General features: G+C 45.2%; 1 protein-coding gene across 9 annotated transcripts in view; it reads right to left on the reverse strand.

Moving 5' to 3' along the window:
• Positions 1 to 8,450, reverse strand: part of LOC113032114 (protocadherin-1-like) — a 281,958-nt gene extending 273,508 nt beyond the window's left edge. For 8 of the 9 annotated variants that reach the window (XR_013911010.1, XM_080305567.1, XM_026184789.2 and 5 more), the window contains exon 1: positions 7,670 to 8,450. The gene's annotated coding sequence lies outside the window, so the exon portion shown is untranslated. Of the gene's footprint in view, positions 1 to 3; positions 4,053 to 7,669 lie in introns of those variants that run through there. The other variant, XM_026184793.2, reaches the window with a different exon arrangement.
• Between the last annotated feature and the right edge of the window lie 1,191 nt (positions 8,451 to 9,641).

Genomic DNA, 9,641 nt, shown 5'->3' on the forward strand with positions numbered 1-9,641 from the left:
GACCTTAGCGCTGTTCTGCAGAGCCGGTTAAACTTTAAAGATCCTGTGACTTGAGCTGTTCAGCTTGTCTGTGCTCCCTGGTGCATCTGCAGGGATGAGCTCCCGCTGCACGAGTGGGCGTATCTAAAGAATGGCATTTTCCAACCATCCTGCCTCTCTGCCTGTCCTTCCACATCATACTGCATGTATCTCCATAACAAACAGCCCTGGTACCTCTACACATGTCCCACTGACTGCAGACGCATCAAGGAATGAATGACGAAATGTCACGAAAACCTTAAAGAACACAACATTCTTGCATCTCTGTTGTCATTGTTCCACGATTATTCCTTAACACGCCACTTTTCACACACGGATTCAAAATCCACCCTTTTCAGCTGCGATTGAAATGTAGCATCTAGGAAAAAAGGGCATGAGGAGTCTGATCATGACTCCTCATCCCTGCTTCTTTGATTCCACTTTTCTGCAGGTCACACAAAGAATTAAGACTGACTTTTTTACACCACAGTATTTGGACTTGTGTTGCACTGCTAATATGTCCAACACTTGACTATCGATCAACACAACAATCATAATCCTGAACATTTTAATCTTGATAATTTAACACAAATTATTTGTAAACTACTGGCAGACGCAGCCGAGCGTGAAGATAGCCCCAGGTGACAGCAGACTTGAATACCTTTGTTCAGTCAAATTTTTGAAACGTCATCACAGTAGCCTGAAGTTAAACGATTACAAAAAAAAAATGGGATACTGCCTAACTGATTGAGCCACTTATCAATGAACTGCGGCACCTCTAACACTGTATATGCAAAACTATAAGTGTGTATAAACTTAAATGATTTCTAGCCCTGTGCGATACGCTGGTGTCCCTCTGCTGCTGCACAGTATTTCAGTGAAGTCATTACTGAACTGGTTTTCTTAAAGAGATCCATCTAAAGAGAAGCTGTGTGACTGTGACAGAAACATAAAGTCCTTTGTGTTACATAAAAGGCACAATTATCCCTGGTATCATTTTTAATTGCGGTAATGTGTTGTGTAATTACACACGAAGTCCATCAGACCAATTACAAACCACAAAAATGGCAGCATGGAGCTGATGGCCAGCGGCCAAACTGGAAACCAGTTCACAAAAGTTTCCGTGCAGGTGCGCACCGCTGTACCTGGGCGTATTTCCTACACAAAATGCAGTAACCTGAATGTCCAGCTCTTCAGGTTCACGCATACCAGAGCAGGCCTGAATTAAACATCACACACAAACACAGAAAATCAAAAGCTCCTTTGATGTTTTCAGATCTCAGATGGGTAGGATGTGCATGGTTGACGTGAGCTTTCTGGACAGTCCAGTGTGTGTGTGTGTGTGTGTGTGTGTGTGTGTGTGTGTGTGTGGTCCCCCTGCCCTCCAACACAATGGGGATTACTCTAATGACTCCATTCACTACCATTGTTTGATCCAGATTACTGCGCACGCAGACACACATCCTCCCTTTTGAAATGCAACAATCAGAGGTTGCCAGGTTCTTTCTGCCTCCCGACACCACCTGGATATGTTCAGCGTGAATTTGCTGGGTGCTGTAAATCTTTGGAAGTCCTGCAGTTTGACTCAGAAGTGCTTCTTGATTCAATAAAAAGAATCTGGGTACAATATTTACATTTAATTTAGTGCCAAACAAGGCTCCAGTCATTTGCCCTCAGAGCTGCGAATGAAAGCCGGAGAAGACGGAGCTTAAACTTATTTATGCAAGTTAAGTAACTGCATTGATTTGGAGGCATCCCCCGCTTGTTGCCTTGCGTGATTCCTTTCTTTCTTTCTTTCTTCCTTCCTTTTTTTTTTTTTTTTTAAAGAAAGTCATTTCCTGACCAAAAGCACACGTTCGTCAAAATGCAGTACGGGGGCAGGACTTTTATAACAAAAGCAGTTAAAGCTCGAAAGCCTTTTGTTCACGGAACTGTGTGAACAGTAAACAACAATTTAACAAATATGAGAAGAAGCTCTTTAAATAATCCAGTTATGATCAATGGTTTTCGGGTCTATGATGCCTCTACACCTCTCCTCACAGGCAGCAGGAGCTGTGCAATGTGGTTTATCATCGGTGTGTCCACACCTTGTGTACACAGCCTTGTAACTTATCAGGTGTTCGGGGTTAAAAATGAAAACAACGTGACTACACTATGAGTCATAAATGCCGTGTAACTCGAGCTATGTCACATGATCATCATGTTGCTGTCAGACGGGAAAATTTGGATTTATGTGCATTTAGTCACCGATTTCATCACGCTCACAGCTGGTTTCTGTATGCTTGCTTCTTCTTTCTGTTGCGCAATTTTCATCCCGAAACTCCTGGTCTGAGGCACTGTGGCATGACTGGCTGGTTCAGGGATCAAACGTTTGACCTTCTACTGACAGGATGTGCCAACCTCTGATCCACACACACACACACAGTGATCCTCTGGGAGCAGCAGCAGAAGGGGATTATGGGAGCGGATGGTGGATGAACAGCAGGCTGGTATGAAGTAAAGATCGGGCATCATCTGAATGCGGTTTTAAATCCACGGCAACATATTTATTCCACATGAATGTCAGACTGCGGCAGGAGGAGATAATAACAATAAACTACCACTGCTTTATAAGCACCAGATAACACGGACTGACATGCTTATATAACATCAGTGAGCTGCTTTCACTTCTTTCCAGTCCACCCTGCTGGATTCTTGAGGGTTTTTTTTCTAATCTAAACTCAGATTATTTTTTAAAGGCTCCAATGACTCTTGGTATAAAAAAGGGTGTGGCCAAAGGTGTGAGGGGAAGCTTTTACAGTTACTACTGTAAAAAAAAAAAAAAAGCTGGTTAAAGCCTCTACAATTACGCATTTAGTTCTTGAATGACTAAATACAACATTCTGGGTTTGTGCTGGGGACCTTGCCTTGGATTGGCTCTGATGCTTGTTTTCCATCGGGTGTTTCTGATTTATTGAACAAATGTTATGTTGGCATTCAAAGAACACCTTTTCAGCACACATCATGTGTGCTTTATGCACGCCGCCTCCTCACTTTTGCACTTTTAATTCAGCGGTCCATGCATCTCTATGTTTCGTTACATATTCCAAGTCTCTGACTCACCGCTGCAATCTTTATGATTTGGTCATTGCTGACCACTCGTGGTAAACGGCTCTGGCGGATTATCTACGAGGTGCCCCGGGTTTTTAGAGCTCTGGGATAACGATGCTTTCTTACTCTTGGATGCCGAATGTGTTGCAGAATGTTAAACGTGCTTTAATCTGGTATCATCGAGAATGTGGTGACACTGAAGTTCCTGTTTCACTATATACTGCGTTTTACAGTGTATATGTCTCTCCTGAAAAGACTTGATTTGAACCGTTCTTTAAAACTGCAGAGACAGATCATATATCACCTGAGCGCTCTGGATACAGGTATACCTGTTCTACACTGTTCAGTCATTATCAGTGCCACTCAGCACTCTGCACATGCTCAGTGCTGTTCTCTTGGTTTGTTGATCATCCAGACCCATATGAAAAAGAAATAGTAAAAACTTATATGATTTACTCATGAAAGTGGCCACTTCCTCATTACTTTCATATATTGTTTTAGTAAGTATCCAAAACATACAAGTTTCATTATATAATTTTTCAAGGGATCTTATATCTGTTTTCACTCTTGTATGCTTTTCATACAAGTTTCACACAAGACAGATACAAACTTTATAAGATTTATATATATCTTTTCCATATGGGGAGGCACACATTGCGTTGGAGGAAAATAAAGACAAACAAACCTAGTTATGTCTAAATATGGAGGAAATCAGTGTTGCTTTTGTGTTTAACAAAGCCGAAAGACGAGTGTCTTTGCTGGTGCCGATCAGCGCACCCAGTTCGCCCCAGTCCTCCAACCAAGGGTTTGAATAGTTGCCGTCAATTACCCCTGAACCTCCTGAGCCCAGTAAATGGTAATCGGGCCAGCCCCATTGATACATACATTTAATTCTTCTCTGCACTCGATGGCTGGCGAAGCTTAAAGAGGCTCTGTGCAAGTTTAACAGATTAGTGTTAATCAACCACGAACTGATTAAATCACTTTAGTCATTTATCAAGAAAATGTGACAAGTGTCTTCTGCTTCCAGCTTCTAAAAGCAGCATTCAATACTTCTCTCTCTGCTTAGCATCGCTTTAAAATGCTCGAACAAAAGAAATCTGAAGACGACGCCTCGAGCACCTGTGACAGTTTATCGACCATCACCGCACGGCTGCATTATGTGAACACGCAGAGACGCAGCCTGAAATGACGCCTGCTGCTCAGAGTGAGAACACGCAGCGAGTTTTTTAACATTTAACTCACTTTAATGATTGCCTCTATTAACCAACAGAGAGAGAGAGAGAGAGAGAAATCAATACGGCTATATCATTCCATATCGGTGCTTTTAGTCTCATTTATGACAGGAAACGATGACAACCTTCCATCTGCCAGGCTGTAAAGCATCTCCATGTCAGCCGGACTGATTTACATGAAATTAACAGTGGGTGTGTTTATGATTCCCTCAGGAGGAGTTCTACCATTGCTCCTTTTTAATAAAATATAAAAATGATGATGACATTGCAGTTCACGGCAAAATTCAAGCCAAGCCTTCAACCACCTTTAGTTGATTTATGACATATTTGCCACTAGAAAGAGGGGGAAAAAAACCCAACCTCGCATAGGAGAATGTGGGTGAAAGTTTTTTTCATCAGGTCACAGTGTCCACAATATCACCGACGTGCTGCAACAGCACCGTGCCCTGAGTTCCCCCGTGACTCCTCGCCTTATTACAGAAGAGCAAGAGTGTAGCTACCAAGCAGATATAAACCTCTGCGACGTGTTCAGTGTGCTCCGCGAGCTGTAAGGGTTTCAGTGGGAAGAGGGGACACATCTGATCTCAGAAAAACAAAACGACAAACCACAAAAGCCAACCGGAGCCCGTCATCCTAACAGACTCAAAATGAAGCATGAATGTGCATTTATAACTAGGTTTGTGTTTTATTTCAAATGATTCATGTTTTCTTCTCGGATAGAAATCTATAGAAAAATATGTGATGGCTGTTGTACAACCACATCTCTGAGCGACCTGTTCAGGGTTTTCTTCCTCCCAAACTAACCGAAGGATCATCTAACTGGAAAATGTTACTGCCAGTCAAACTTTTCTAGCTTGTTTGTGAATTTCACTGAGATGCCAAAGATTTTATTGCTATTTCCAAGTTGTGACTAAGAGCTCAGGAGCCATACCCAAACACCATAAAAGAAGAAACAATGGATTAGTCAAGTAACCAGCCGTGTCACAGGAAAGACGTGACAAAGCATCCATTTCTCCTTTTTTCTTCTGCGTGTTAATGCGAGTTTTTGGTTTCCTCTCCCATTTGCGCGCTCGTTGTCACACCTAAACTTAAATTAGAAAGGAAACTGTCTGTGAAAACTCTGAAATCAGAAGGGTGGATGTCTCTTTTCCTGCAGTGCAGTGATGTGAATGCATGTGTGTGTGTCCATTTCACACACCAAACCCATTTCCACTCTACCTCCTCCTATTTTAATGACGGGCATTAACAATGCGACTCGCTCAGATCTCCAATTTTTACGCAGAAATGTGCAGAACGGACTCGGTGCGACCTCCCTCCTCCCACTCCATCCCCTTTCTCCCCCCAATGACTAATCCCCCACGCCGCAGAGCCACGGAGGACTGTGACGTTTGTCACCGTTTTATCTGATCACCCTGAATTAGAGGAGGCAAGAGAAGAATCCTAAAGATGGGAATCAAACCTCAGACCTCACCCTCAAAGTGGCGGATGGCATAAGCTCAAGTGACAGCAGGCTTGCCATCGAAGCCGGCCGCAAACCTCAGGGAGAATATCTCCAATTCAGTCGCTCCTGCTGCACAATAAACCTGGATCTACGCTTAACAGTGGCAGAATGCACAGGGGGGAACCCTCCAGCTCGACCATAAAACCACAATCTCACCCTCGGAGGCTTTTTATGTTTGTCCAACAGCAGAACGCAGCAACGCGGCTACATTAATTCATTAATATTCTTTTATTAAATAACACCACTGTTCAAGTGGATTCTCCAGTTGTTCCAGGAAGTACGCTGGACCTGCTCTACTGTGCAAAATCTACCTTAAGGCCAAATGTGATTACAACGGTCTCGCCTTACTGGCTGAGACACATGAAGCTTCTAATGCAGCTGGATGATTTCACATCACGAGTTTCACAGGAAATTATGGGAGCGAGATGACAGTGGGGTAGTGGGGAATAGGGTCAAAGGTCAAGCGTGTAGGAAGAGAAAACATGGCAGATTCCCACGGAAGCGTCTCCGGAAACATGTGTTTGAAAACCACCAGTACTTAGCTCAGTATCAGAGAGGCAGATGCAGTTTGCATGTAAATACACTCCCCCCTTTCTCTTTCTCTCTCGCTCCCTCCCTCCCTCCTTCATGTGGAGCAGGTCTCTCTCTCTCCCCCTTTCTAGTACACACGCGCGCGCACATACACGTACGCACACATGGAACAGAAGGAAGGAGGAGAACCGGAAAGCCGGAGACTGGTGGGACCGGACTGACTAGATTCCCAAGCGGTGACGCGGTGGATATTCATCATCAGCTGCCCTCCTGTCCACCTTTGATAGTTTACACTGATACTCTTGTGCCTTTATTTGCCTTCACACCATGTTAACGGCACGTAGGCTCCAGAAAACAAGCTCATTAAAGGGGGGTGTTAAGGACGGAGGAAAAGGGAGTTTAATTTGATGCTACAGGTGCTCAAAGCGGCCTCAGGTGCCGCAGAGGATCAGATATGGAGAATGATGTATGCCCCCACGTCTGCGCGTCTGGTTTATTAGCAGCCGTGGATGAATAGACTGTTTTGTTGCCAAGAGTCCCCAAAGGCAGATTAGCTCTTATATTCCAAGACAAACCTCAGATGATAAAGACACTGCCTTTTCACATTCTCTGAACACCGAGCGTCCCGTACAACTCCTACAGATCGAGCTTAAATGAAGCCCCACTGAGTTTATGATGATGCTCCTATATGCACTACAGGGACCCGCGCGCACACTCTGCCCTACTGTACTGTCCTCCCGGAATGCATTAGCCAGGATTACCGTGGGGTTAGTTCCAGGTTCCGAAAGGTTTATCAACCCAAAGTGACCCACAGGAACGCATTTTATTACTAACAGTCACGGGGGTAATGCTGAGCGGGGAGGGGATCGATACGGATCAATAGCACTGTAGTGTAACACTGGTAAAAAAAAAAAAGCCATCTGAGGAGATTAGGCAGAGAATATGAAGGTCCAGTCGCGCTAAATGGATTTATTTTATTTATTTATTTATTTATTTTTACCAACAAGTGTTTTAAAAAGAGCTCCTGCTCGACACAAACGCCCGTGTGCCTTCGGAGATTCAACCTCCATCGAATATGTGTTTTTTAATTAAGGCATAAGTGCTCATCCAAGCGAAACTGAATACAAAGTGAATGTGTTTCGGGCTATTCTCGTGCGTAAAACGTCTCCTGCAGTCCGACAGAAGGAGCTCGAGTCAAAATATTTGAAATATTTAGCATGAACGTAGTTATGTGCAGATAGAAGAAAAAGATTTTGTGTATGGATCGCGTATTTATGTGCAGAGAAGTTCCTACCTGGACCGGGTAAGAGCTGCGCGGTTCCCCGGCTCTGAGCGCTCCAGCCTGGCTACAGGCTCCGCTCCTCCTCGGCACCAAGACGGAGCCGCTCCAGACCTCCCGGGAAAAAAAAAAGAAAAATAAGAATCCCGAAAATCAAATCTCTAAATAAACCAAACAATCCAGTCAGACAGCCAGGGGTGGTGATTACTCCAATTTCTCTCAAATCTCTGTCCACTCTGAGTGTCGTGATCAGCGCTGCGCGTCAGCCCGACAGTCCTTCCTCTCACCGGAGGAGCGGCTGGAGCTGGAGTCCAGTCGGGGAGGAGGAGGAGGAGGGGGCAGACCCGTCCGGGCGAGGAGGGGTGGGGAGGAGTTGGGTCACTCAGTTACTCCGCAGAAACGTTACCGCCGCCCGGGCTCTACGGACAGCGGCAGCAGCAGCAGCATCCTCCGCTGGTGGCACGCGTGGGGAGATGTTGGGGTGGAGGTGGACGGAGCAATGGGACAGGGCAGCAGTGTTTTTTTTGTTTTGTTTTTTTTTGTTTTTTTTTTAGAAAAAACGACCTGAGCAACAAACACAAGGTCCGGGAGCTGTCAGCAGCGGGTCTCCAGGTAGTTCCCACTCAGAAGCGCGGTCACCGCTCAGCCGCCTCAAACTCTGTCCGCCTTCCCGGTCCAGCACGGAGCAGGTCGCGCGACTGCACCGTGAGTGCTGAGAAAGTGGAGTGAATCCAAACGAGTGCGCTCGCGCTTCTCTCTCTCTCTCTCTCTCTCTCCCTCCCGGTCTCTATCTCGCTCTCTTCCCCATCCTCCCCCTCCCTCACCCATACACTCTATACACTACACCGGAGGGGGCGGGGGCGGAGCGAGCATCCACCCCAACAACTTCGTGGATTTCCCAACATTTTTTCTCTCTTCAAATCAAACATTTGGCGACTTCCCCGCTGCCGTCACCCCCGTATTCTATGTGAATACACCTGATTTTATATTTGATGTATCTTTATAAAGTGTCGTGTCTCGGCCATAGGTCCGAGCCTGCGCGCACCCGAGATGGCAGACCAAAGTGCGCACACGCTGTGACCCTCGCATTTAAACCCGTCTCTGCATTTTCACACGCACATACAGTAAATTAATGCTTCTACCTCTTTCTGTTTTCTCGCGTCTCTCCCTCTCTCGCTCTTTAATTATATCCAGGGGTCTCTCTTCCTTCTTCCTCTCTCGCTCGGCTCCGTCCGGCCACAGAGGAGGAAAGCTGCCGTCTCTCGCGCTCTGAGCGCCACCTACAGTCGGCAAGTGGCACGTGAGAAGATGAGAGCGAGCGGAGGCTCTGCTTCCCGGCCGCCGTGCAGCAGAGGCAGCACGGGAAAGGCAACAAAATGGAGCCCGTCGTGGAAAATCTATAGAAAGCTTATTTATTGGACGTAACGCCCGATAGAGCCCGTGAACCCGGCGCAGCATGTGGTGGAGGGGAAGCAGTTATCCAAAGCAGCTTACTGAACACCGATATTACACAGGGCACATATGGATTATGATTTTGCATATGCCTCAGTTTTTGTGCATCTGCTTACGAGCTAATCCCGAAGCAGTGAAAACAGTCTTTAACGTGCATGTATGAGGAAGGCCGTTACCGCAAAACACAAAAGTCTTTCTTTTTTCTCACGCAGAGGCCCCAAAATTACAATGAATCTCTGTTTAAATTTTTTTTTCTTTTAATTAATAATTTTCCCCAGAGAAAAGCTGCGAGTTACTGTCATGTTTTGCAGTATCGTCTGTGAAATGCTCATTTATTCTGATTACTCTGGCATCTCTGGACTGTAAGTGGTGTAGAATTACAGATACCTTTAAAATTGCACTGTGTAGAATTACTGATGCAAGTTTTGCATAAAAAATCAATTAGACGCGATATTACAGAAGGGGAAATTATTAGCACGCATTTGTTTGAGTATTGAAAGTAAACATACTAATAATGCAGAATGGATTACTGAAG

The sequence above is a fragment of the Astatotilapia calliptera genome, chromosome 2 (genome assembly GCF_964374335.1).
Source record: "Astatotilapia calliptera chromosome 2, fAstCal68.1, whole genome shotgun sequence".
Lineage (NCBI taxonomy): Eukaryota > Metazoa > Chordata > Actinopteri > Cichliformes > Cichlidae > Astatotilapia > Astatotilapia calliptera.